General features: G+C 40.9%; 1 protein-coding gene across 1 annotated transcript in view; it reads right to left on the bottom strand.

Moving 5' to 3' along the window:
- The window catches only part of SIN3A (SIN3 transcription regulator family member A), a gene marked incomplete at its 3' end in the record, with an annotated part of 448,744 nt that overhangs the window by 170,114 nt on the left and 251,923 nt on the right, over positions 1–26,707 (bottom strand).

The following is a 26,707-nucleotide window of genomic DNA, read 5'->3' as shown; positions in this document are numbered from 1 at the left end:
GGCTCTCAACAGTCCTGTGTGGAACAGCCATGGATTTTAGTTACGGTGCTAAAATCATTTTCCTCATACAAACAGAAATCTTCATCTCTTTTCTGTTTCTGAGTAAATAGTACATACCAGCACTATTTTAAAATAACAAACTCTTGATTGAATAATAAAAACTACAGTTAAACACTAAAAAACTCTAAGCCATCTCCGTGGAGATGTTGCCTGTACAACGGCAAAGAGAATGACTGGGGTAGGCGGAGCCTAGGAGGGATCATGTGACCAGCTTTGCTGGGCTCTTTGCCATTTCCTGTTGGGGAAGAGAATATCCCACAAGTAAGGATGACGCCGTGGACCGGACACACCTATGTTGGAGAAATTAGGTTTATTTTTTGCCTTGAAAGGCCGATCCTGAGGAAGGGCGTGGCCCTTACCCCCAGTGATATCAGAGATAATCTCTTTCAAGTCAGGGCCAAACAGCGTTTTCCCCTTGAAAGGAATGTTAAGTAGCTTGTTCTTGGAAGACGCATCAGCTGACCAAGATTTCAACCAAAGCGCTCTGCGCGCCACAATAGCAAACCCAGAATTCTTAGCCGCTAACCTAGCCAATTGCAAAGTGGCGTCTAGGGTGAAAGAATTAGCCAATTTGAGAGCATTGATTCTGTCCATAATCTCCTCATAAGGAGGAGAATCACTATCGACCGCCTTTATCAGCTCATCGAACCAGAAACATGCGGCTGTAGCTACAGGGACAATGCATGAAATTGGTTGTAGAAGGTAACCCTGCTGAACAAACATCTTTTTAAGTAAACCTTCTAATTTTTTATCCATAGGATCTTTGAAAGCACAACTATCCTCTATGGGTATAGTGGTGCGTTTGTTTAAAGTGGAAACCGCTCCCTCGACCTTGGGGACTGTCTGCCATAAGTCCTTTCTGGGGTCGACCATAGGAAACAATTTTTTAAATATGGGGGGAGGGACGAAAGGAATACCGGGCCTTTCCCATTCTTTATTAACAATGTCCGCCACCCGCTTGGGTATAGGAAAAGCTTCTGGGAGCCCCGGGACCTCTAGGAACTTGTCCATTTTACATAGTTTCTCTGGGATGACCAACTTGTCACAATCATCCAGATTGGATAATACTTCCTTAAGCAGAATGCGGAGATGTTCCAACTTAAATTTAAACGTAATCACATCAGGTTCAGCTTGTTGAGAAATGTTCCCTGAATCAGTAATTTCTCCCTCAGACAAAACCTCCCTGGCCCCATCAGACTGGGTTAGGGGCCCTTCAGAACCATTATTATCAGCGTCGTCATGCTCTTCAGTATCTAAAACAGATCAGTCGCGCTTACGCTGATAAGTGTTCATTTTGGCTAAAATGTTTTTGACAGAATTATCCATTACAGCCGTTAATTGTTGCATAGTAAGGAGTATTGGCGCGCTAGATGTACTAGGGGCCTCCTGAGTGGGCAAGACTCGTGTAGACGAAGGAGGGAATGATGCAGTACCATGCTTACTCCCCTCACTTGAGGAATCATCTTGGGCATCATTGTCATTGTCACATAAATCACATTTATTTAAATGAATGGGAATTCTGGCTTCCCCACATTCAGAACACAGTCTATCTGGTAGTTCAGACATGTTAAACAGGCATAAACTTGATAACAAAGTACAAAAAACGTTTTAAAATAAAACCGTTACTGTCACTTTAAATTTTAAACTGAACACACTTTATTACTGCAATTGCGAAAAAACATGAAGGAATTGTTCAAAATTCACCAAATTTTCACCACAGTGTCTTAAAGCCTTAAAAGTATTGCACACCAAATTTGGAAGCTTTAACCCTTAAAATAACGGAACCGGAGCCGTTTTTAACTTTAACCCCTTTACAGTCCCTGGTATCTGCTTTGCTGAGACCCAACCAAGCCCAAAGGGGAATACGATACCAAATGACGCCTTCAGAAAGTCTTTTCTAAGCATCAGAGCTCCTCTCACATGCGACTGCATGTCATGCCTCTCAAAAACAAGTGCGCAACACCGGCGCGAAAATGAGGCTCTGCCTATGATTTGGGAAAGCCCCTAAAGAATAAGGTGTCTAAAACAGTGCCTGCCGATATTATTATATCAAAATACCCAGAATAAATGATTCCTCAAGGCTAAATATGTGTTAATAATGAATCGATTTAGCCCAGAAAAAGTCTACAGTCTTAATAAGCCCTTGTGAAGCCCTTATTTACGATCTTAATAAACATGGCTTACCGGATCCCATAGGGAAAATGACAGCTTCCAGCATTACATCGTCTTGTTAGAATGTGTCATACCTCAAGCAGCAAGAGACTGCTCACTGTTCCCCCAACTGAAGTTAATTGCTCTCAACAGTCCTGTGTGGAACAGCCATGGATTTTAGTGACGGTTGCTAAAATCATTTTCCTCATACAAACAGAAATCTTCATCTCTTTTCTGTTTCTGAGTAAATAGTACATACCAGCACTATTTCAAAATAACAAACTCTTGATTGAATAATAAAAACTACAGTTAAACACTAAAAAACTCTAAGCCATCTCCGTGGAGATGTTGCCTGTACAACGGCAAAGAGAATGACTGGGGTAGGCGGAGCCTAGGAGGGATCATGTGACCAGCTTTGCTGGGCTCTTTGCCATTTCCTGTTGGGGAAGAGAATATCCCACAAGTAAGGATGACGCCGTGGACCGGACACACCTATGTTGGAGAAATTAATAAATTGAAACAGTTATAGCCTCAATCCTTGTAAACAACACAACTTTAGCAAAGGTTTAATCCCATTAGCAAAGATAAATTCTGAAAGCAGGAAACAAATTACAGAATAAACGTTTTTTATCTCAGTCAAACTATAATTCTCACAGCTCTGCTGAGAGAAATTACCTCCCTCAAAATAAGTTTTGAAGACCCCTGAGCTCTGTAGAGATGAACCGGATCATGCAGGGAATACAATGAGTTGCTGACTGAAATATTTGATGCGTAGTAAAAGCGCCAAAAAACGGCCCCTCCCCCTCACACACAGCAGTGAGGGAGAACAGAAACTGTCAGAAAACAGATTAAGCAACTGCCAAGTGGAAAAATAGTGCCCAAACATTTATTCACTCAGTACCTCAGCAAATGAAAACGATTTTACATTCCAGCAAAAACGTTAAACATAATCTCTAGTTATTAAACAGCTTTATGTATTTCTTACAGTGTAATTCTAGTGAAGTACCATTCCCCAGAATACTGAAGTGTAAAGTATACATACATGACATTATATCGGTATGGCAGGATTTTCTCATCAATTCCATTGTCAGAAAATAAAAACTGCTACATACCTCTATGCAGATTCATCTGCCCGCTGTCCCCTGATCTGAAGTTTACCTCTCCTCAGATGGCCGAGAAACAGCAATATGATCTTAACTACTCCGGCTAAAATCATAACAAAAACTCTGGTAGATTCTTCTTCAAACTCTGCCAGAGAGATAACACACTCCGGTGCTATTTTAAAATAACAAACTTTTGATTGAAGATATAAAACTAAGTATAATCACCATAGTCCTCTCACACATCCTATCTAGTCGTTGGGTGCAAGAGAATGACTGGGAGTGACGTAGAGGGGAGGAGATATATGCAGCTCTGCTGGGTGAATCCTCTTGCACTTCCTGTTGGGGAGGAGTAATATCCCAGAAGTAATGATGAGCCGTGGACTGATCACACTTAACAGAAGAAAGCAAGTCATCACAACCGTCTGTCAGACCGGAAAAAGGACAAACAACACCAATCCTAGACCACTCCTGCTGAAGAGGACTGCACATGACACTTACAAGCTTAATGCTTTCTATACAAGTATGACATGAGCAAAGGCCCACTTGGTCTGGATACTGCTTTTGTATCTTGTAAGATATCCTTTCCTGTAGCTACTGATGTCAAAACATTGAATGACGCCTATCTGGAGAGGTAATATATATCTTTTTTGTATGATAACTGTTGAATATTCTCTGTTTTAGTTTCAGGTTACCCCAGGATATGGACATACTCATGACCCTGACAATTCGGGTCTAGAGTTTCATAAAAGACACTAAGAAATACCCATTTCATTTTCTGTTACCCCTTTTCTAAGATTTCTCTATTTATGTCTACATTTAGACTTAGAGATTTGTTTGATGTTGATTTGATTATGTTTCAAACTGTTTTGAGTTTATTGTTTATATTCAATTGCTGGCACAGTATCATGGAAGTAGCCATTACCAAACATCTCTCACCTCTGCCCCACATATACCAATGGTAAGCCCTAAAACTTTTCCTATTTCTATCGCTACCCAGAATGTCAAAGGTTTCAATTCTCCAAGTAAAAGGTCTAAAGCTCTGAATGACTTATACAAGAGGGGTATTGATGTCTTAATGTTGCAGGAAACCCACTTAAAAAAACAGATCCCAAAATATTTTGGCAGATATTATACCCAACAGTTCCACAGTGCTGCCACTACTAAACATTGTGGAGTTAGCATACTGATTCGTAAACATATCCCTTTTCAATTGACAACAATTTAAGGACCCGGAAGGCAGATTCTTAAGCATTACAGGCTTGATGTATGGTAGACCGATAACACTCAAATGTTCATGCTCCTAACACTAAACAGCTTACATTTTTTAAAGTTTCTTTTCCGCAAATTTTTAGATGTGTCTAAAGGACCTACCTTTATAGGTGGCGATTTTAATTGCCCCTTTCAGCCAAAAATAGATAGCTCAAATCCATCTCCCAGAATCTCAAAACGCACCACGTTATACCTATGGAAAAACCTCAAAGACTGCAATCTATACGATACATGGTAATTTATCAATCCAACAACAAGGGATTATACTTTTTTTTGCATCCCGCCCATACATATAGCAGATTAGATTATAGAATTACTGATCAAATAGGCCTCTCAATGATAGTTAAATCACAAATTATCCCCACTTCCTGGTCAGACCATTCTGCAGTCATCACATTGATCAACTGGCCTAATACACCAACAAGTCCCTACCAATGGTGTCTTGATGATACCCTTCTACTTCACCAGCCATTCATCGAACATTTAAATAAAGCCTTGTCGGAATATTTTCATATAAACACAAATTCAGTTGCAAACCCATTCACGGTTTGGGAGGCACACAAATGTACACTCAGAGGTGAATTTATCCAATACAAAGCCCAACTCCAAAAAAACACGAGACTGGTCTATAAAAAACATTAACAACGAAACTAGTTTACTTAGACTACTCACATAAAAAAAAAATCCTGACGACAATGCACTTCTGGAGGCAATTCAGGAAACGCGAAAACAATTAAACACATTCCTGGCTATAGAGCATCAAAAAATATCTTTAAAAATTAGACAAAAATATTTTCACGAAGGAAATAAAGCAGGGAAGATGCTAGCCCGCACACTAAAGAGAGCTAAATTAAAATCCTTCATCCATGAAAACACCACAAAATACTTTGTTAACACAACACCAGATATACTCAATTTCATCACTACTACTCAGAATTATACAAATTACCAAATACACATGATCCTCAACATGAAAATACTACTGAATCGCTATCTGACTACCTGGACACATGTAAACTCCCCTCAATTACTGAGGAGCAAATAGAATCCTTGGAAGCACCCATAACAACACCTGAAATAGCTGCGGCTATTAAAGATTTGAAAAATGGGAAAAGCCCTGGTCCGGATGGGTTTTCAGCCAAATATTATCAAATTTTTGCCCCCATTCTCATCCCACAACTATTTAATCTATTTAATAAGGCTTCTCCTATGCATCCATTCCCATCCTCTATGTTAGCGGCATACATTGTGGTATTGCCTAAACCCGGCAAGACACCGGACTCACCCCCTAATTTCCGTCCTATTTCCCTATTAAATGTAGATGCTAAATTATTTGCTAAAATCTTGGCGCAGCGTTTAAACAGAATTCTCCCTTATTTAATCCACCCTAATCAGTCAGGGTTTACTCCAGGCAGAGAAGCTTGCGATAACACCCTAAAAATTATCAACTTAATAGAGCATATGGATAGCACCAAGACACCTTCTTTCTTCGCGTCTCTGGACGCGGAGAAAGCTTTTGATAGACTGAACTGGGGACTTCCTAAAGAAAACGTTAATTAAATTAGGCTTTCCAACAACTTATACTTCAAAAATAACAACATTTATGCTTACCTTATAAATTTCTCTTGTGGTGTATCCAGTCCACGGATTCATCCATTACTTGTGGGATATTCTCCTTCCCAACAGGAAGCTGCAAGAGGATCACCCACAGCAGAGCTGTCTATATAGCTCCTCCCCTAACTGCCACCTCCCAGTCATTCGACCGAAGACAAGCAAGAGAAAGGAGAAACCATAGGGTGCAGTGGTGACAGTAGTTTAAAAATTAAAAAACACCTGCATTAAAATGACAGGGCGGGCCGTGGACTGGATACACCACAAGAGAAATAAATATATCAGGTAAGCATGAATTTTGTTTTCTCTTCTAAGGTGTATCCAGTCTACGGATTCATCCATTACTTGTGGGATACCAATACCAAAGCTTTAGGACACGGATGAAGGGAGGGACAAGGCAGGAACTTAAACGGAAGTTACCACTGCCTGTAAGACCTTTCTCCCAAAAATAGCCTCCGAAGAAGCAAAAGTATCAAATTTGTAGAATTTAGAAAAAGTATGAAGCGAAGACCAAGTCGCCGCCTTACAAATTTGTTCAACAGAAGCCTCATTTTTAAAGGCCAATGTGGAAGCCACCGCTCTAGTGGAATGAGCTGTAATTCTTACAGGAGGCTGCTGGCCAGCAGTCTCATAAGCTAAGCGGATTATACTTATTAAACAAAAAGAAAGAGAAGTTGCTGAAGTCTTTTGGCCTTTCCGCTGTCCAGAGTAGACAGCAATGCAGATGTTTGACGAAAATCTTTAGTAGCTTGTAAATAAAACTTTAAAGCACGAACCACATCAAGATTGTGTAATAGACGTTCCTTCTTTGAAGAAGGATTAGGACACAGTGACGGAACAACAATCTCTTGATTGATATTCTTATTGGATATCACCTTAGGAAGAAACCAAGGTTTGGTACGCAAAACTACCTTATCTGCATGGAAGATCAGATAAGGGGAATCACACTGCAAGGCAGATAACTCTGAAACTATTCGAGCCAAAGAGATAGCTACCAAGAACAGAACTTTCCAAGATAAAAGCTTGATATCTATGGAATGCAGAGGTTCAAATGGAACCCCTTGAAGAACTTTAAGAACTAAAAATTTAAACTCCATGGCGGAGCAACAGGTTTAAACACTGGCTTGATTCTAACTAAAGCCTGACAAAACGCCTGAACGTCTGGAACATCCACCAGACGCTTGTGCAAAAGGACAGAGCAGAAATCTGTCCCTTTAAGGAACTAGCTGACAATCCCTTCTCCAATCCTTCTTGGAGAAAAGACAATATCCTGGGAATCCTGACTTTACTCCATGAGTAACCCTTGGATTCACACCAATGAAGATATTTACACCATATCTTATGATAGATTTTCCTGGTGACAGGCTTTCGAGCCTGAATTAAGGTATCAATGACCGACTCTGAAAAACCACATTTTGACAAAATCAAGCGTTCAATCTCCAAGCAGTCAGACGCAGAGAAATTAGATTTGGATGTTTGAAGGGACCTTGAAGTAGAAGGTCCTGCCTCTGCGGCAGAGTCCAAGGTGGAAAGGATGACATGTCCACCAGATCTGCGTACCAAGTCCTGCGTGGCCACGCAGGAGCTATCAAAATCACCGAAGCTCTCTCCTGCTTGATCTTGGCAATCAGACGAGGGAGCAGAGGAAACGGTGGAAACACATAAGCCAGGTTGAAAGACCAAGGCGCTGCAAGAGCATCTATCGGCGCTGCAAGAGCATCTATCAGCGCTGCCTTGGGATCCCTGGACCTGAACCCGTAACAAGGAAGCTTGGCGTTCTGACGAGACACCATGAGATCCAGTTCTGGTTTGCCCAAAAGTTGAATCAACTGTGAAAACACCTCCGGATGGAGTTCCCACTCCCCCGGATGAAAAGTCTGTCGACTTAGAAAATCCGCCTCCCAGTTCTCTACTCCTGGGATATGGATAGCTGATAGATGGCAAGAGTGAACCTCTGCCCATATAATTATTTTTGAAACCTCCAACATTGCTAGGGAACTCCTTGTATCCCCTTGATGGTTGATGTAAGCTACAGTCGTGATGTTGTCCGACTGAAATCTGATGAACCTGACTGCAGCTAGCTGAGGCCAAGCCTGAAGAGCATTGAATATCTCTCTTAGTTCCAGAATGTTTATAGGAAGGAGTGTCCCCTCCTGAGTCCACAAGCCCTGAGCCTTCAGGGAGTTCCAGACTGCACCCCAGCCCAGAAGGCTGGCATCTGTCGTTACTATTGTCCAATCTGGCCAGCGGAAGGTCATACCCCTTAGACAGATGGACCCGAGATAACCACCAGAGAAGAGAATCCCTGGTCTCTTGATCCAGATTTAGTAGAGGGGACAAATCTGTGTAATCCCCATTCCACTAACTGAGCATGCAGAGTTGCAGCAGTCTGAGATGTAGGCGGGATAACGGCACTATGTCCATTGCCACTACCATTAAGCCGATTACTTCCATACACTGAGCCACTGAAGGGCGAGAAGTAGAATAAAGAACACGGCAGGAATATAGAAGTTTTGACAACCTGGCCTCTGTCTGATAGATTCTGTAGAAATGAAGATTTACCTGAGTTCCTAGGAAGGAAACTCTTGTGAGAGGGGATAGAGAACTTTTTTCTTTGTTCACTTTCCACTCATGCAACCTCAGAAATGCCAGAACCATGTCCGTGTGAGACCTGGCAACTTGAATAGTCGACGCCTGTATCAGAATGTTGTCTGAGTAAGGGGCTACTGCTATAGCCCGCGGCCTTAGGACCGCTAGAAGGGACCCTAGAACCTTTGTAAAGATTCTTGGTGCCGTGGCCAACCTGAAGGGAAGAGCCACAAACTGGTAGTGCCTGTATTGACCCTCCTGGATCATAGGAAGGATGTTTCGAATAGTCTCCATCTTGAAGGATGGGACTCTGAGAAATTTGTTTAAGATCTTGAGATCTAAGATTGGTCTGGATGTTCCCTCTTTCTTGGGAACAACAAACAGATTTGAATAAAAGCCCTGTCCCTGTTCCTCCTGCGGAACTAGGTGGATCACTCCCATAACTAGGAGGTCTTGAACACAATGTAAGAATGCTTCTCTCTTTATTTGGTTTGCAGATAAAAGTGAGAGATGAAATCTCCCTTTTGGGGGAGAGGTTTTGAATTCCAGAAGATAACCCTTGGACACAATTTCCAATGCCCAAGGATCCTGGACATCTCTTGCCCAAGCCTGGGCGAAGAGAGAGTCTGCCCCCTACTAGATCCGTTTCCGGATCGGGGACTGCTCCTTCATGCTGTCTTAGAGGCAGCAGCAGGCTTCTTGACCTGTTTCCCCTTGTTCCAAGCCTGGTTAGGTCTCCAGACCGGCTTAGACTGGGCAAAAGTTCCCTCTTGTTTTGTGTTAGAGGAAGTTGAAGCTGCGCCACTCTTGAAGTTTCGAAAGGGCCGAAAACTAGACTGTTTGGTCCTTAATTTGTTGGACCTGTCTTGAGGAAGGGCGTGACCTTTGCCTCCAGTGATGTCAGAAATGATCTCCTTCAGTCCAGGCCCGAATAGGATCTGTCCTTTGAAGGGAATGTTGATTAGTTTAGATTTTGAAGTCACGTCACCTGACCAGGATTTAAGCCATAGCGGCCTACGCGCCTGAATAGCAAAACCTGAATTTTTAGCTGTTAGCTTGGTTAAATGAACAAAGGAGCCAGAAACAAATGAATTGGCTAGCTTAAGGGCCCTAAGCTTGTCAATAATATCTTCGGGGTTTCAACCTGTAGAGCCTCCTCTAGGGACTCAAACCAGAAAGTCGCAGCAGCAGTGACTGGGGCAATGCATGCAAGAGGCTGGAGAATAAAACCTTGTTGAATAAAAATTTTCTTAAGGTAAACCTCTAATTTTTTTATCTATTGGATCTAGAAAAGCACAACTGTCCTCGACAGGGATAGTGGTACGCTTAGCTAGAGTAGAAACTGCTCCCTCCACCTTAGGGACCGTCTGCCATAAGTCCCGTGTAGCGGCGTCTATAGGAAACATCTTTTTAAAAACAGGAGGGGGAGAGAACGGTACACCTGGTCTATCCCATTCCTTAGTAATAATTTCAGAAAACCTTTTAGGGATTGGAAAAACATCAGTGTAAGTAGGTACTGCATAATTTCTCTGGGACTACAATAGTGTCACAGTCGTCCAGAGTTGCTAAAACCTCCCTGAGCAATACGCAGAGGTGTTCAAGCTTAAATTTAAATGTAGACATATCAGAATCAGATGCAAGTATCTTCCCTGAATCAGAAAAATCACCCACAGATTGAAGCTCCCCTGCTTCAGCTTCATTATATTGTGAGGGTGTATCAGAGATAGCTACTAAAGCGTCAGAGAGCTCTGTATTTATTCTAGTCCCAGAGCTGTCTCGCTTTCCTTGCAATCCTGGCAGTTTAGATAATAGCTCTGTAAGGGTATGATTCATACCTGCCGCCATGTCTTGCAAGGTATACGCAAAGGGCATGCTAGATGTACTTGGCATCCCCTGAGCGGGATTTATAGGATCTGACACGTGGGGAGAGTTAGACGGCATAACTTCCTCCTTGTCAATTTCTTCTGGTGATAAATTTTTTAAAGCCAGAATATGGTCTTTGTAATCTATAGTAAAATCAGTGCATTTGGTACACATTCTAAGAGGGGGTTCCACAATGGCTTCTAAACATAATTAACAATGAGTTTGCTCTATGTCAGACATGTTTAAACAGACTTGTAATGAGACCAGCAAGCTTGGAAAACACTTTAATAACTGAACAAGCAAAAAATAAAAACGGTACTGTGCCTTTAAGAGAAAAAAAAAAATCACAGAAACTGCTAAAACAGTGAAAAAAGCAGTAAATCTTACGAAATTTTTACAGTGTGTATAACAGGCTGAAAGAGCATTGCACCCACTTGCAAATGGACGATTAACCCCTTAGTTTCAAAACCGGATAAAAAAAAACGATAAACGTTTTTAAACAGTCACAACAAACTGACACAGATCTACTGTGGCCCTACCTGCCCATACAATGACTTTGGAAGGCACAAAAACCCCTTAGAGAGGTCCTATATGTTCAGGGGACTCCTTCAGGGAAGCTGGATGTCTCAAGCTGCAAAATCTAATGGAAAATAGGCCCCTCCCAACCTGTACTCACAGTGAGAGGGCCTTAAAAAACTATCCCTAGGCAAAATCTAGTCAGCCATGTGGAAAAACTGGGCCCCAGAATAAAGTTTTATCACCAATATGAAATAAACGTTTATACACCTCAAGCAAACGTTATATCTATTCAGTAATGTGAGTAAATAATAAAAATATTACCCTTTACAGCAAGCATACCACCAGTCGTTATTAAATCACTGTAATCAGGCTTACCTTAAATAAAAACGGTATTGTCAGCATTTTCTAGCTTATCATTTGTCTAGAAAATGATAAAACTGCACATACCTCAGAGCAGGAGACCCTGCACGCTATTCCCCCAGCTGAAGTTACCCATCTCTTCAGTTATGTGTGAGAACAGCAATGGATCTTAGTTACAACCTGCTTAGATCATCAAAGACCACAGGCAGACTCTTCTTCAACTTTCTGCCTGAGGCTAAAATAGTACAACTCCTGTACCATTTGAAAATAAACTTTTGATTGAAGATAAACTACATTAATGCACCACATCTCTCTAGCTGCTTCCCTTGTCGAGATCTGCAAGAGAATGACTGGGAGGTGGCAGTTAGGGGAGGAGCTATATAGACAGCTCTGCTGTGGGTGATCCTCTTGCAGCTTCCTGTTGGGAAGGAGAATATCCCACAAGTAATGGATGAATCCGTGGACTGGATACACCTTACAAGAGAAATTTACTTTATATAGCTCCCCAAATGCCAGGGTAAAACTTAATAACTCACTTTCTCCATCATTCTCGATATATAACGGCACACGCCAGCGATGCCCACTTTCCCCTTTGTTATTTGTTTTAGCTATGGAAGTTCTGGCGACTAGAATTAGGCAAAACCCCAACATTTCAGGTATCAAAATACACAACACAGAATACAAAGCTTCCTATTATACCGATGATATATTTCTAACTTTAACTGACCCCATAGCCTCACTACAAGAATTAAATGCAGAATTCCTTTTATATAGCACCCACTACAATTTCAAGATCAATGCATCCAAATCTGAATTCTTCACTTTAGCAACCCCCAAAGATACTAATAATCTAATAGCACAGACTTACTCGTATGCCCATCGTAAAACGCAAATAAAATACTTAGGGATTATAACTAAAAAGCCAACTGACCTTTTCTCTGCAAATTATCCCTCCTTATTAAAAAAATATACAACAAGAACTCAACTCCTGGCAAAATAAAAAATTAAACAAGAAAAAAAAGACAGATGCGCCACATGGCCCAATATTGTTTGTTCAACACGGTGTGTATAGTAAAGATGTGCAAGATTAAACTCACATGCATAGAAGCACTCCAGATAGTGCCGTGGGAGCAGTCTGGGATCAATAACAGTCACCTAGCAGACCGACCTCTTGGAAGGGGAAGGAAAATCTGTAGTGTGGAGATACAAAAGGACACACAGGTGCCTATATGGCCTAGTACAGTTTTAACCCAGGAGTAAATGGTATGTGTGGTATAAAATATACTCACATTTGGTGTTGCATCTCCAATGATGCAAATCAGACAGGGAGGGATCAATACAGTCACACAACAGACTTTAACAAGGCAAACAGCATTTGGCAGAGTCCCAAGATGTCCAGTGAGCCAAATAATTATTGGTCCAAAAAATACAGTGCAGCAAGTGTTTTTGTATAAAAGTAACTAGCTTTACTTAAAATAATTAAAAACATGCGACGTGTTTCTCAGCAACAAGCTGTTTCATCAGGCTTATAAAAAATGACAAAAAACACTTGCTATATATACACCAAACAATTGTATCAACATCATTAGCCACACTTGTGAAGGGAGTGGCTACAGGCCACCCCTTCATGTTAGAGCCTATCAGCATTCAATTGAACTATGTAACAAACATTTCAGATTATAATAACAAATTAGTGCAAATTCAACATAATATCATTTCATAGTTATAGTCTCATTGGTGTTTTAAACATAAAGGGCATAAAAATTATAAAAAAATAACAAATAACTTCATGTATTTTCAGCATTTCATTTGTTGTTTTATAGATGTTAGTAGAATATAGATATAGCATATCATTTATATATATTCCCTTTTGGGAAGAAAGAAGAGAGATAAACATGCTCTCAAACCGTAAGTGCTCTTAAAACTTACTTTCATTCCTCTTAAGTTTATACATAACACTGTAGTCAATGGCGTCTTTTGAGTGATACTGGCGTTCCCTGTTTCTGACTGCGCATGCGTATAGCATGATATGTCAATCAGTTGCGTTACGGGTTGCCGTAGGTGGTATCTATAGCCTAACACTTAATAGCACAATAAATTGAATGTCGGACCAATCGTGCAATACCATCATTAGGGGTGTATAGAGAATAAACCAATGATACCAGGTAATCTCAACCTGTCCTCGGAGCTAACGTCATGGGAGGTGTGTCAAAATGCTAATGCCGTAGAGAATATGTGAAAGCTTTCAGATGTGTAGTTTTTACCACGGCCACTCATATGCATAAATCACTAAGCAGTTCTTTGTGTAAAATACATCGATTGGTGACTGTTAGAAAATATTAAATCTTGATCAGCGGACAAAAACCATTAAAAGGAAATAGCCTATAGTGTTGTTATTGTGGCAGTTGGCGATTAATTCCTGATCGTTAGACATATACGAAATATGAAAATCCAGACTCAGTATTTTTGATTAATAGACATATATGGAGTCTTATCTAGACTTAGTATGCATATATGTAATTGGCAAATACCCTAATGAAAATAGTCTAGGATTTTAAAGTTGGACAATTAATGTCATAAATCAGATATCGTAATAGAATATAAAATGTTTTATCTTTGTTGTCATGGCAACCAATTATTATTACTGGCTACTCTATAATAATTATCTAAAGAGTTGTGGAGAAATATGGTGAATAATTGTGCAATTAAATTTATATATAAAGCTGACGATTAGCTAAAAAACTACATGATTTGATGTAGTGAGTCATAACTAGTGCTACTCTGCCTATATTAATTTTGGATAAAATTTTGTCATTAGAAATTAGTTGATAACATATATAGTCCCTATTATTAATAAGCAATAAGGTGATGTATATATCTATAGAGATATGATCTTAATGTGACTAAAAACAAAAAATTTAATAATAGAAATAATAATAATAAGGTGTGATATAAAGAATGGTGTGGAGAAATGCTCCTCAAAATATGTATACAAATACAAAATACCTGATCTATATAGGGTATCAATTTAGCTACGAGTAATAAGTTGAGTGATATACTATTAACAGTGTGATAAATTCTAGTGATATTATCAGATCCCACTGACTGTGTATATAAACAATCACTGGTATTATACATCAAACCATCTTTGATTGCAAATATGACTGCATTAATTTAATTTGTAGATTACTGAATAAGTGGAATCCAAAAATAAAAGATAAGATGTAATCTCTATATCAAAGTGGCCTGTGGAGATATAGTTCTCATTCTCAGATTATGTGTAGATAGATGGTTCCAAATATGATACCTTAGGTAGGGTAATCACTCGTAAAAATCAATTTAATGGTAGATAGTATATCCAACGTTAAGTGACGGTAGTACACATTGATATTAATAACTACAAACCATATGTAGGTATATGAACAAATACCCCTACTAAGGCCAAGGGTGCAAAGATGACAACAATCGCTACAATAAGATACTAGGTCAAAATACACTAATATATCAGAAAAAGGAGTACTAATTCCCATATAAACTGGGTGCTAGACCCACCGACTCAATCTATCATATGTCAAAGGCAGCTAGGTCTACACATTCATTGAGACCATCCGGAACCAAAGTGTGCAATTTATGTATCCAGTAGGTCTCTCTGCGACTTTATGTTTAAAACACCAATGAGACTATAACTATGAAATGATATTATGTTGAATTTGCACTAATTTGTTATTATAATCTGAAATGTTTGTTACATAGTTCAATTGAATGCTGATAGGCTCTAACGTGAAGGGGTGGCCTGTAGCCACTCCCTTCACAAGTGTGGCTAATGATGTTGATACAATTGTTTGGTGTATATATAGCAAGTGTTTTTTTGTCATTTTTTATAAGCCTGATGAAACAGCTTGTTGCTGAGAAACGCGTCGCATGTTTTTAATTATTTTAGGTAAAGCTAGTTACTTTTATACAAAAACACTTGCTGCACTGTATTTTGTGGACCAATAATTATTTGGCTCACTGGACATCTTGGGACAAATGCTGTTTGCCTTGTTAAAGTCTGTTGTGTGACTATTGATCCCTCCCTGTCTGATTTGCATCATTGGAGATGCAACACCAAATGTGAGTATATTTTATACCACACATACCATTTACTCCTGGGTTAAAACTGTACTAGGCCATATAGGCACCTGTGTGTCCTTTTGTATCTCCACACTACAGATTTTCCTTCCCCTTCCAAGAGGTCGGTCTGCTGGGTGACTGTTATTGATCCCAGACTGCTCCCACGGCACTATTTGGAGTGCTTCTATGCATGTGAGTTTAATCTTGCACATCTTTACTATACACACCGTGTTGAACAAACAATATTGGGCCATGTGGCGCATCCGTCTTTTTTCTTGTTTATAGATTGCCTTCCTGGGATCCATGCCGGGTCCTCTACAGATTGCTGCCTATTATATCCACATCACCATAAGGGACTTTCATTTATCTTTTATACAGTGTGAAATCAATTGTCTATTTGGACTAATATTACAATAATACTGTCATTACTGTTAATATAAACGTTTCTTTTATACATGCTCTGATCATAATTTGGTTCACATTTGTGCCAGTTAATATATAGACATCAATTTATATAATTTCTTTCCATTTCTTAATTATTTATTAACTTGCTTTGTATATCCACATAAGGGCGCCCCCTATCTAGTAGAATAAAAAATAAAACATTGTCTTGGCTGGGTAGACTTCACGCCAAGTGGTGTATCCAGTCCACGGGTTCATCCATTACTTGTGGGATACCAATACCAAAGCTTTAGGACACGGATGAAGGGAGGGACAAGGCAGGAACTTAAACGGAAGGCACCATTGCCTGCAAGACCTTTCTCCCAAAAATAGCCTCCGAGGAAGCAAAAGTATCAAATTTGGAGAAATTGGAAAAAGTATGAAGCGAAGACCAAGTCTCCTCCTTACAAATCTGTTCAACAGAGGCCTCATTTTTAAAGCCCATATGGAAGCTACCGCTCTACGAGGAATGAGCTGTAATTCTTTCAGGAGGCTGCTGGCCAGCAGTCTCATAAGCTAAACGGATTATGCTTCTCAGTCAAAAAGAAAGAAGATGCCGAAGCCTTTTTGTGCAGAAATAACCCCTTTGAAATGGTTCTCAGATGCCAGAGGACTCTTCTAGGGAAGCTGGATGTCTCAGTCTGTATAAAAACTGCGCAAGTTAGAGCACTAAAATAGGCCCCTCCCACCATGTACTGGATGTCAGAGTGGCCTTAAGAAAATACTCCTAGTAGTATCTGACTAGCCATGTGGAAACTAGGCCCCAAATAAAGACTTATCTCCCTCAGAGAAAAAACGTCCTATTTATGAAATTATGTAAACGTTTTGTCACTAAGCAATATGAATATTAACATGAGTATTACCCTGTTATGTAAGCATGATCCCAGTCGCTGTTAAATCACTGCATCAGGCTTACCTCAAATACACAAGACTCTGTCAGCATTTTCTAGAACTTATTACTCTCTCTAGAAATAAAAATAATGAACATACCTCAAAGCAGGTAATCTGCAGGCCGTTCCCCCAACTGAAGTTTTCCCATATTCATCAGTTATGTGTGAGAACAGCAATGGACCTTAGTTACAAACCACTAAGATCATCAAATCTCCAGGCAGAATTCTTCTTCTTATTTCTACCTGAGAGAAAAACAGTACAACACCGGTACCGTTTAAAAATAACAAACTCTTGATTGAAGGTAAAACTACACTAAGTCACCACATATCTCTTGATACTTCCTTTCTTGTCGAGAGTTGCAAGAGAATGACTGGGAGTGGCAGTTAGGGGAGGAGCTATATAGACAGCTCTGCTGTGGGTGTCCTCTTGCAACTTCCTGTTGGGATGGAGAATATCCCACAAGTAATGGATGAACCCGTGGACTGAATACACCTTACAAGAGAAATATAGCTCATAAAGAATGGGAACAGATAGAATATGACTTAGCGGGAAATGAACAACTGGGAGCTTCATGTTGGATCCCACACATACATAGAACCTTGACTTCCCACACAACCACTACAACCAAATTGACTCCTGATATCTGGGACAAACAAATAATTAAGCGCCAGTGACTTTCCACAATCCCTTCGCCGCTTACCCCACTGACAGATAATCCAGAATTACAAATAGTCAACAGCACAGCATATACGCAACCAAGATCCCTAAAAGAAATGATAACATGCTACTCCATTTTGGAGAATGGTAAATTGAAAACAAAAGTAGAACTGACAGATACTTGGGGAGAATTTTTCTCGCCTTGGTATAGATATTTCCAGATACACCATTATCTTACCACTCACCCCTGTGGCAATCAGCTTCGCAGACCCCTTACCCCATTTGAGTTTGTGTGTTATACTTCACTATCCTCTAAAGGATCTCTCTCACGCACTTATAAACTAATTCTTGAACATCACTCTAAAGACCTCCCGACTTATACACATAAATGGTCTAAGGACCTTCATATACAAATCTCAGAACAAGAATGGTCTAAAATATTTGTCAACATGAGCGGTCGCACGTCCTCAATCATTTACACTGAAATGAATATGAAACTTATGTGTCGTTGGTACTATACACCCGCAAGATTGTCTGGTATGTTTAAAAATGCAAATAAGCAATGCTGGAGGGGGTGTGGAGGTATTGGTGATATCCAACATATTTGGTGGACATGTCCTAATATTAGACAATACTGGTTGGGAGTTCAACCAGTTATCCAAGAGGTCGTGGGTATCCAAGAGATCGTGTGGAATCTGTTGGCGCTCTACAAATAACCGATAATAATAATAATAATGTAATACTCCTGGAACCGGCTATATTTTTATTAAATAAAAAAATTTAAAAAACATAATTTATGCTTACCTGATAAATTCCTTTCTTCTGTAGTGTGATCAGTCCACGGGTCATCATTACTTCTGGGATATTAACTCCTCCCCAACAGGAAGTGCAAGAGGATTCACCCAGCAGAGCTGCATATAGCTCCTCCCCTCTACGTCACTCCCAGTCATTCGACCAAGGACCAACGAGAAAGGAAAAGCCAAGGGTGAAGTGGTGACTGGAGTATAAATTAAAAAATATTACCTGCCTTAAAACAGGGCGGGCCGTGGACTGATCACACTACAGAAGAAAGGAATTTATCAGGTAAGCATAAATTATGTTTTCTTCTGTTAAGTGTGATCAGTCCACGGGTCATCATTACTTCTGGGATACCTATACCAAAGCAAAAGTACACGGATGACGGGAGGGATAGGCAGGCTCTTTATACAGAAGGAACCACTGCCTGAAGAACCTTTCTCCCAAAAATAGCCTCCGATGAAGCAAAAGTGTCAAATTTGTAAAATTTGGAAAAAGTATGAAGCGAAGACCAAGTTGCAGCCTTGCAAATCTGTTCAACAGAGGCCTCATTCTTAAAGGCCCAAGTAGAAGCCACAGCTCTAGTGGAATGAGCTGTAATCCTTTCAGGAGGCTGCTGTCCAGCAGTCTCATAAGCTAAACGAATTATGCTACGAAGCCAAAAAGAAAGAGGTAGCAGAAGCTTTTTGACCTCTCCTCTGCCCAGAGTAAACGACAAACAGAGAAGACGTTTGTCGAAATTCCTTAGTTGCCTGTAAGTAAAATTTTAGAGCACGGACTACATCCAGGTTGTGCAGTAGACGTTCCTTCTTCGAAGAAGGATTTGGGCATAAAGAAGGAACAACAATCTCTTGATTGATATTCCTGTTAGTAACTACCTTAGGTAAGAACCCAGGTTTAGTACGCAGAACTACCTTATCCGAATGAAAAATCAAATAAGGAGAATCACAATGTAAGGCTGATAACTCAGAGACTCTTCGAGCCGAGGAAATAGCCATTAAAAATAGAACTTTCCAAGATAACAACTTTATATCAATGGAATGAAGGGGTTCAAACGGAACGCCCTGTAAAACATTAAGAACAAGGTTTAAACTCCATGGTGGAGCAACCGTTTTAAACACAGGCTTAATCCTGGCCAAAGCCTGACAAAAAGCCTGGACGTCAGGAATTTCTGACAGACGTTTGTGTAACAGAATGGACAGAGCTGAGATCTGTCCCTTTAATGAACTAGCAGGATAAACCCTTTTCTAAACCTTCTTGTAGAAAAGACAATATCCTAGGAATCCTAACCTTACTCCAAGAGTAACCTTTGGATTCACACCAATATAGGTATTTACGCCATATCTTATGGTAAATCTTTCTGGTAACAGGTTTCCTAGCCTGTATTAAGGTATCAATAACTGACTCAGAAAACCCACGTCTTGATAAAATCAAGCGTTCAATTTCCAAGCAGTCAGCTTCAGAGAAGTTAGACTTTGATGTTTGAAGGGACCCTGAATCAGAAGGTCCTGTTTCAGAGGTAGAGACCAAGGCGGACAGGATGACATGTCCACCAGATCTGCATACCAAGTCCTGCGTGGCCACGCAGGGGCTATTAGAATCACTGATGCTCTCTCTTGTTTGATTCTGGCAATCAATCGAGGAAGCAACGGGAAGGGTGGAAACACGTAAGCCATCCTGAAGTCCCAAGGTGCTGTCAGAGCATCTATCAGGACTGCTCCTGGATCCCTGGATCTGGACCCGTAACGAGGAAGCTTGGCGTTCTGTCGAGACGCCATGAGATCTATCTCTGGTTTGCCCCAACGTCGAAGTATTTGGGCAAAGACCTCCGGATGAAGTTCCCACTCCCCCTGGATGAAAAGTCTGACGACTTAAGAAATCCGCCTCCCAGTTCTCCACTCCCGGGATGTGGATTGCTGACAGGTGGCAAGAGTGAGACTCTGCCCAGCGAATTATCTTTGATACTTCCATCATAGCTAGGGAGCTTCTTGTCCCTCCCTGATGGTTGATGTAAGCTACAGTCGTGATGTTGTCCGACTGAAACCTGATGAACCCCCGAGTTGTCAACTGGGGCCAAGCCAGGAGGGCATTGAGAACTGCTCTCAATTCCAGAATGTTTATTGGCAGGAGACTCTCCTCCTGACTCCATAGTCCCTGAGCCTTCAGGGAATTCCAGACGGCACCCCAACCTAGAAGGCTGGCGTCTGTTGTTACAATTGTCTAGTCTGGTCTGCTGAATGGCATCCCCCTGGACAGGTGTGGCCGAGAAAGCCACCATAGAAGAGAATTTCTGGTCTCTTGATCCAGATTCAGAGAAGGGGATAAGTCTGAGTAATCCCCATTCCACTGACCTAGCATGCACAGTTGCAGTGGTCTGAGGTGTAAGCGTGCAAAGGGTACTATGTCCATTGCCGCTACCATTAAGCCGATTACCTCCATACATTGAGCCACTGACGGGTGTTGAATGGAATGAAGAGTGCGGCAAGCACTTTGAAGTCTTGATAGCCTGTCCTCTGTCAGGTAAATCTTCATTTCTACAGAATCTATAAGAGTCCCCAGGAAGGGAACTCTTGTGAGTGGAACGAGTGAACTTTTCTTTTCGTTCACCTTCCATCCATGTGACCTTAGAAATGCCAGCACTAACTCTGTATGAGATTTGGCAGTTTGAAAGCTTGAAGCTTGTATCAGAATGTCGTCTAGGTATGGAGCTACCGAGATTCCCCGCGGTCTTAGTACCGCCAGAAGAGCACCCAGAATCTTTGTGAAGATTCTTGGCGCTGTAGCCAATCCGAATGGAAGAGCCACAAACTGGTAATGCCTGTCTAGGAAGGCAAACCTTAGGTACCGGTAATGATCTTTGTGAATCGGTATGTGCAGGTAAGCATCTTTTAAATCTACAGTGGTCATGTACTGACCCTCTTGGATCATAGGTAAAATTGTCCGAATAGTCTCCATCTTGAACGATGGAACTCTTAGGAATTTGTTTAGGATCTTTAAGTCCAGGATTGGTCTGAAAGTTCCCTCTTTTTTGGGAACCACAAACAGATTTGAGTAAAACCCCTGTCCCTGTTCCGATCGTGGAACTGGATGGATTACTCCCATTAACAAGAGCTCTTGTACGCAGCGTAGAAAAGCCTCTTTCTTTGTCTGGATTGTTGACAATCTTGACAGATGAAATCTCTCTCTTGGAGGAGAGTATTTGAAGTCCAGAAGGTATCCCTGAGATATTATCTCTAGCGCCCAGGGATCCTGAACATCTCTTGCCCAAGCCTGGGCGAAGAGAGAAAGTCTGCCCCCCACTAGATCCGATCCCGGATCGGGGGCCCTCAATTCATGCTGTTTTGGGGGCAGCAGCAGGTTTCCTAGTCTGCTTGCCCTTGTTCCAGGACTGGTTAGGTTTCCAGCCTTGTCTGTAGCGAGCAACAGCTCCTTCCTGTTTTGGTGCAGAGGAAGTTGATGCTGCTCCTGCTTTGAAATTACGAAAGGAACGAAAACTAGACTGTCTAGTCTTGGCTTTGGCTTTGTCCTGAGGCAGGGCATGGCCTTTACCTCCTGTAATGTCAGCGATAATCTCTTTCAACCCGGGCCCGAATAAGGTCTGCCCTTTGAAAGGTATATTAAGCAATTTAGACTTAGAAGTAACATCAGCTGACCAGGATTTTAGCCACAGCGCCCTGCGTGCCTGAATGGCGAATCCTGAATTCTTCGCCGTAAGTTTAGTAAGATGTACTACGGCCTCCGAAATGAATGAATTAGCTAGTTTAAGGACTCTAAGCCTGTCCGTAATGTCGTCCAGAGTAGCTGAACCAATGTTCTCTTCCAGAGACTCAATCCAGAATGCCGCTGCAGCCGTGATCGGCGCAATGCATGCAAGGGGTTGCAATATAAAACCTTGTTGAACAAACATTTTCTTAAGGTAACCCTCTAACTTTTTATCCATTGGATCTGAAAAAGCACAGCTATCCTCCACCGGGATAGTGGTACGCTTAGCTAAAGTAGAAACTGCTCCCTCCACCTTAGGGACCGTTTGCCATAAGTCCCTTGTGGTGGCGTCTATTGGAAACATTTTTCTAAATATCGGAGGGGGTGAGAACGGCACACCGGGTCTATCCCACTCCTTAGTAACAATTTCAGTAAGTCTCTTAGGTATAGGAAAAACCTCAGGACTCGTCGGTACCGCAAAATATTTATCCAACCTACACATTTTCTCTGGTATTGCAACTGTGTTACAATCATTCAGAGCCGCTAACACCTCCCCTAGTAATACACGGAGGTTTTCCAGTTTAAATTTAAAATTTGAAATATCTGAATCCAGTCTGTTTGGATCAGAACCGTCACCCACAGAATGAAGTTCTCCGTCCTCATGTTCTGCCACCTGTGACGCAGTGTCTGACATGGCCCTAATATTATCAGCGCACTCTGTTCTCACCCCAGAGTGATCACGCTTACCTCTTAGTTCTGGTAATTTAGTCAAAACTTCAGTCATAACAGTAGCCATATCCTGTAATGTGATTTGTAATGGCCGCCCAGCTGTACTCGGCGCTACAATATCACGCACCTCCCTCTGAGCGGGAGATGTAGGTACTGACACGTGAGGCGAGTTAGTCGGCATAACTCTCCCCTCGTTGTTTGGTGAAATTTGTTCAATTTGTACAGATTGATTTTTATTTAAAGTAGCATCAATACAGTTAGTACATAAATTTCTATTGGGCTCCACTTTGGCATTGCAACAAATGACACAGGTATCATCTTCTGAATCAGACATGTTTAACACACTAGCAAATAAACTTGCAACTTGGAAATACAATTCAAATAGAATAATATTAAAACGTACTGTGCCTTTAAGAAGCACAGAAGATCTATGACAGTTAAAAATTAATAAATTGAAACAGTTATAGCCTCAATCCTTGTAAACAACACAATTTTAGCAAAGGTTTAATCCCATTAGCAAAGATAACAATTTCTGAAAGCAGGAAACAAATTACAGAATAAAAGTTTTTATTTCAGTCAAACTATAATTCTCACAGCTCTGCTGAGAGAAATTACCTCCCTCAAAATAAGTTTTGAAGACCCCTGAGCTCTGTAGAGATGAACCAGATCATGCAGGGAATACAATGAGTTGCTGACTGAAATATTTGATGCATAGTAAAAGCGCCCCTCCCCCACACACACAGCAGTGAGGGAGAACAGAAACTGACAGAAAAAACAGATTTAAGCAACTGCCAAGTGGAAAAATGGTGCCCAAACATTTATTCACTCAGTACCTCAGCAAATGAAAACGATTTTACATTCCAGCAAAAACGTTAAACATAATCTCTAGTTATTAAACAGCTTTATGTCTTTCTTACAGTGTAATTCTAGTGAAGTACCATTCTCCCAGAATACTGAAGTGTAAAGTATACATACATGACATTATATCGGTATGGCAGGATTTTCTCATCAATTCCATTGTCAGAAAATAAAAACTGCTACATACCTCTATGCAGATTCATCTGCCCGCTGTCCCCTGATCTGAAGTTTACCTCACTCCTCAGATGGCCGAGAACAGCAATATGATCTTAACTACTCCGGCTAAAATCATAGCAAAACTCTGGTAGATTCTTCCTCAAACTCTGCCAGAGAGGTAATAACACACTCCGGTGCTATTTTAAAATAACAAACTTTTGATTGAAGATATAAAACTAAGTATAATCACCATAGTCCTCTCACACGACCTATCTAGTTGCTGGGTGCAAGAGAATGACTGGGAGTGACGTAGAGGGGAGGAGCTATATGCAGCTCTGCTGGGTGAATCCTCTTGCACTTCCTGTAGGGGAGCAGTTAATATCCCAGAAGTAATGATGACCCGTGGACTGATCACACTTAACAGAAGAAATGACAATCTTGCCAAAAGTGTTATACTTTTTTCAAACTGCACCGACTAAATTGCCTATGCAATTCCTTAAACTACAAGGTACTTTAAATTCCTACTAATAAAATGCCTAGGATCTCCAACTCCACATTATACAGACCAAAAGCTAGAGGAGGATTGGGCATGCCCAGCCTCCTCTATTATTACACTGCAGGTGCACTGGAACGGATAGTAGACTGGTGTAAAAAACAAAATTTATGCTTACCTGATACATTTCTTTCTCTTGTGGTGTATCCAGTCCACGGGTTCATCCATTACTTGTGGGATACCAATACCAAAGCTTTAGGACACGGATGAAGGGAGGGACAAGGCAGGAACTTAAACGGAAGGCACCATTGCCTGCAAGACCTTTCTCCCAAAAATAGCCTCCGAGGAAGCAAAAGTATCAAATTTGGAGAAATTGGAAAAAGTATGAAGCGAAGACCAAGTCTCCTCCTTACAAATCTGTTCAACAGAGGCCTCATTTTTAAAAGCCCATATGGAAGCTACCGCTCTAGAGGAATGAGCTGTAATTCTTTCAGGAGGCTGCTGGCCAGCAGTCTCATAAGCTAAACGGATTATGCTTCTCAGTCAAAAAGAAAGAAGATGCCGAAGCCTTTTTGTGCAGAAATAACCCCTTTGAAATGGTTCTCAGATGCCAGAGGACTCTTCTAGGGAAGCTGGATGTCTCAGTCTGTATAAAAACTGCGCAGTTAGAGCACTAAAATAGGCCCCTCCCACCATGTACTGGATGTCAGAGTGGCCTTAAGAAAATACTCCTAGGAGTATCTGACTAGCCATGTGGAAACTAGGCCCCAAATAAAGACTTATCTCCCTCAGAGAAAAAACGTCCTATTTATGAAATTATGTAAACGTTTTGTCACTAAGCAATATGAATATTAACATGAGTATTACCCTGTTATGTAAGCATGATCCCAGTCGCTGTTAAATCACTGCATCAGGCTTACCTCAAATACACAAGACTCTGTCAGCATTTTCTAGAACTTATTACTCTCTCTAGAAATAAAAATAATGAACATACCTCAAAGCAGGTAATCTGCAGGCCGTTCCCCCAACTGAAGTTTTCCCATATTCATCAGTTATGTGTGAGAACAGCAATGGACCTTAGTTACAAACCACTAAGATCATCAAATCTCCAGGCAGAATTCTTCTTCTTATTTCTACCTGAGAGAAAAACAGTACAACACCGGTACCGTTTAAAAATAAACTCTTGATTGAAGGTAAAACTACACTAAGTCACCACATATCTCTTGATACTTCCTTTCTTGTCGAGAGTTGCAAGAGAATGACTGGGAGTGGCAGTTAGGGGAGGAGCTATATAGACAGCTCTGCTGTGGGTGTCCTCTTGCAACTTCCTGTTGGGATGGAGAATATCCCACAAGTAATGGATGAACCCGTGGACTGAATACACCTTACAAGAGAAATATAGCTCATAAAGAATGGGTACAGATAGAATATGACTTAGCGGGAAATCAACAACTGGGAGCTTCATGTTGGATCCCACACATACATAGAACCTTGACTTCCCACACAACCACTACAACCAAATTGACTCTTGATATCTGGGACAAACAAATAATTAAGCGCCAGTGACTTTCCACAATCCCTTCGCCGCTTACCCCACTGACAGATAATCCAGAATTACAAATAGTCAACAGCACAGCATATACGCAACCAAGATCCCTAAAAGAAATTATAACATGCTACTCCATTTTGGAGAATGGTAAATTGAAAACAAAAGTAGAACTGACAGATACTTGGGGAGAATTTTTCTCGCCTTGGTATAGATATTTCCAGATACACCATTACCTTACCACTCACCCCTGTGGCAATCAGCTTCGCAGACCCCTTACCCCATTTGAGTTTGTGTGTTATACTTCACTATCCTCTAAAGGATCTCTCTCACGCACTTATAAACTAATTCTTGAACATCACTCTAAAGACCTCCCGACTTATACACATAAATGGTCTAAGGACCTTCATATACAAATCTCAGAACAAGAATGGTCTAAAATATTTGTCAACATGAGCGGTCGCACGTCCTCAATCATTTACACTGAAATGAATATGAAACTTATGTGTCGTTGGTACTATACACCCGCAAGATTGTCTGGTATGTTTAAAAATGCAAATAAGCAATGCTGGAGGGGGTGTGGAGGTATTGGTGATATCCAACATATTTGGTGGACATGTCCTAATATTAGACAATACTGGTTGGGAGTTCAACCAGTTATCCAAGAGGTCGTGGGTATCCAAGAGATCGTGCGGAATCTGTTGGCGCTCTACAAATAACCGATAATAATAATAATAATGTAATACTCCTGGAACCGGCTATATTTTTATTAAATAAAAAATTTTAAAAAAATAAAATAAA

Source organism: Bombina bombina, chromosome 6, assembly GCF_027579735.1.
Source record: "Bombina bombina isolate aBomBom1 chromosome 6, aBomBom1.pri, whole genome shotgun sequence".
Taxonomy (NCBI): domain Eukaryota; kingdom Metazoa; phylum Chordata; class Amphibia; order Anura; family Bombinatoridae; genus Bombina; species Bombina bombina.
This window is presented reverse-complemented; position numbering and strand designations above follow the sequence as displayed.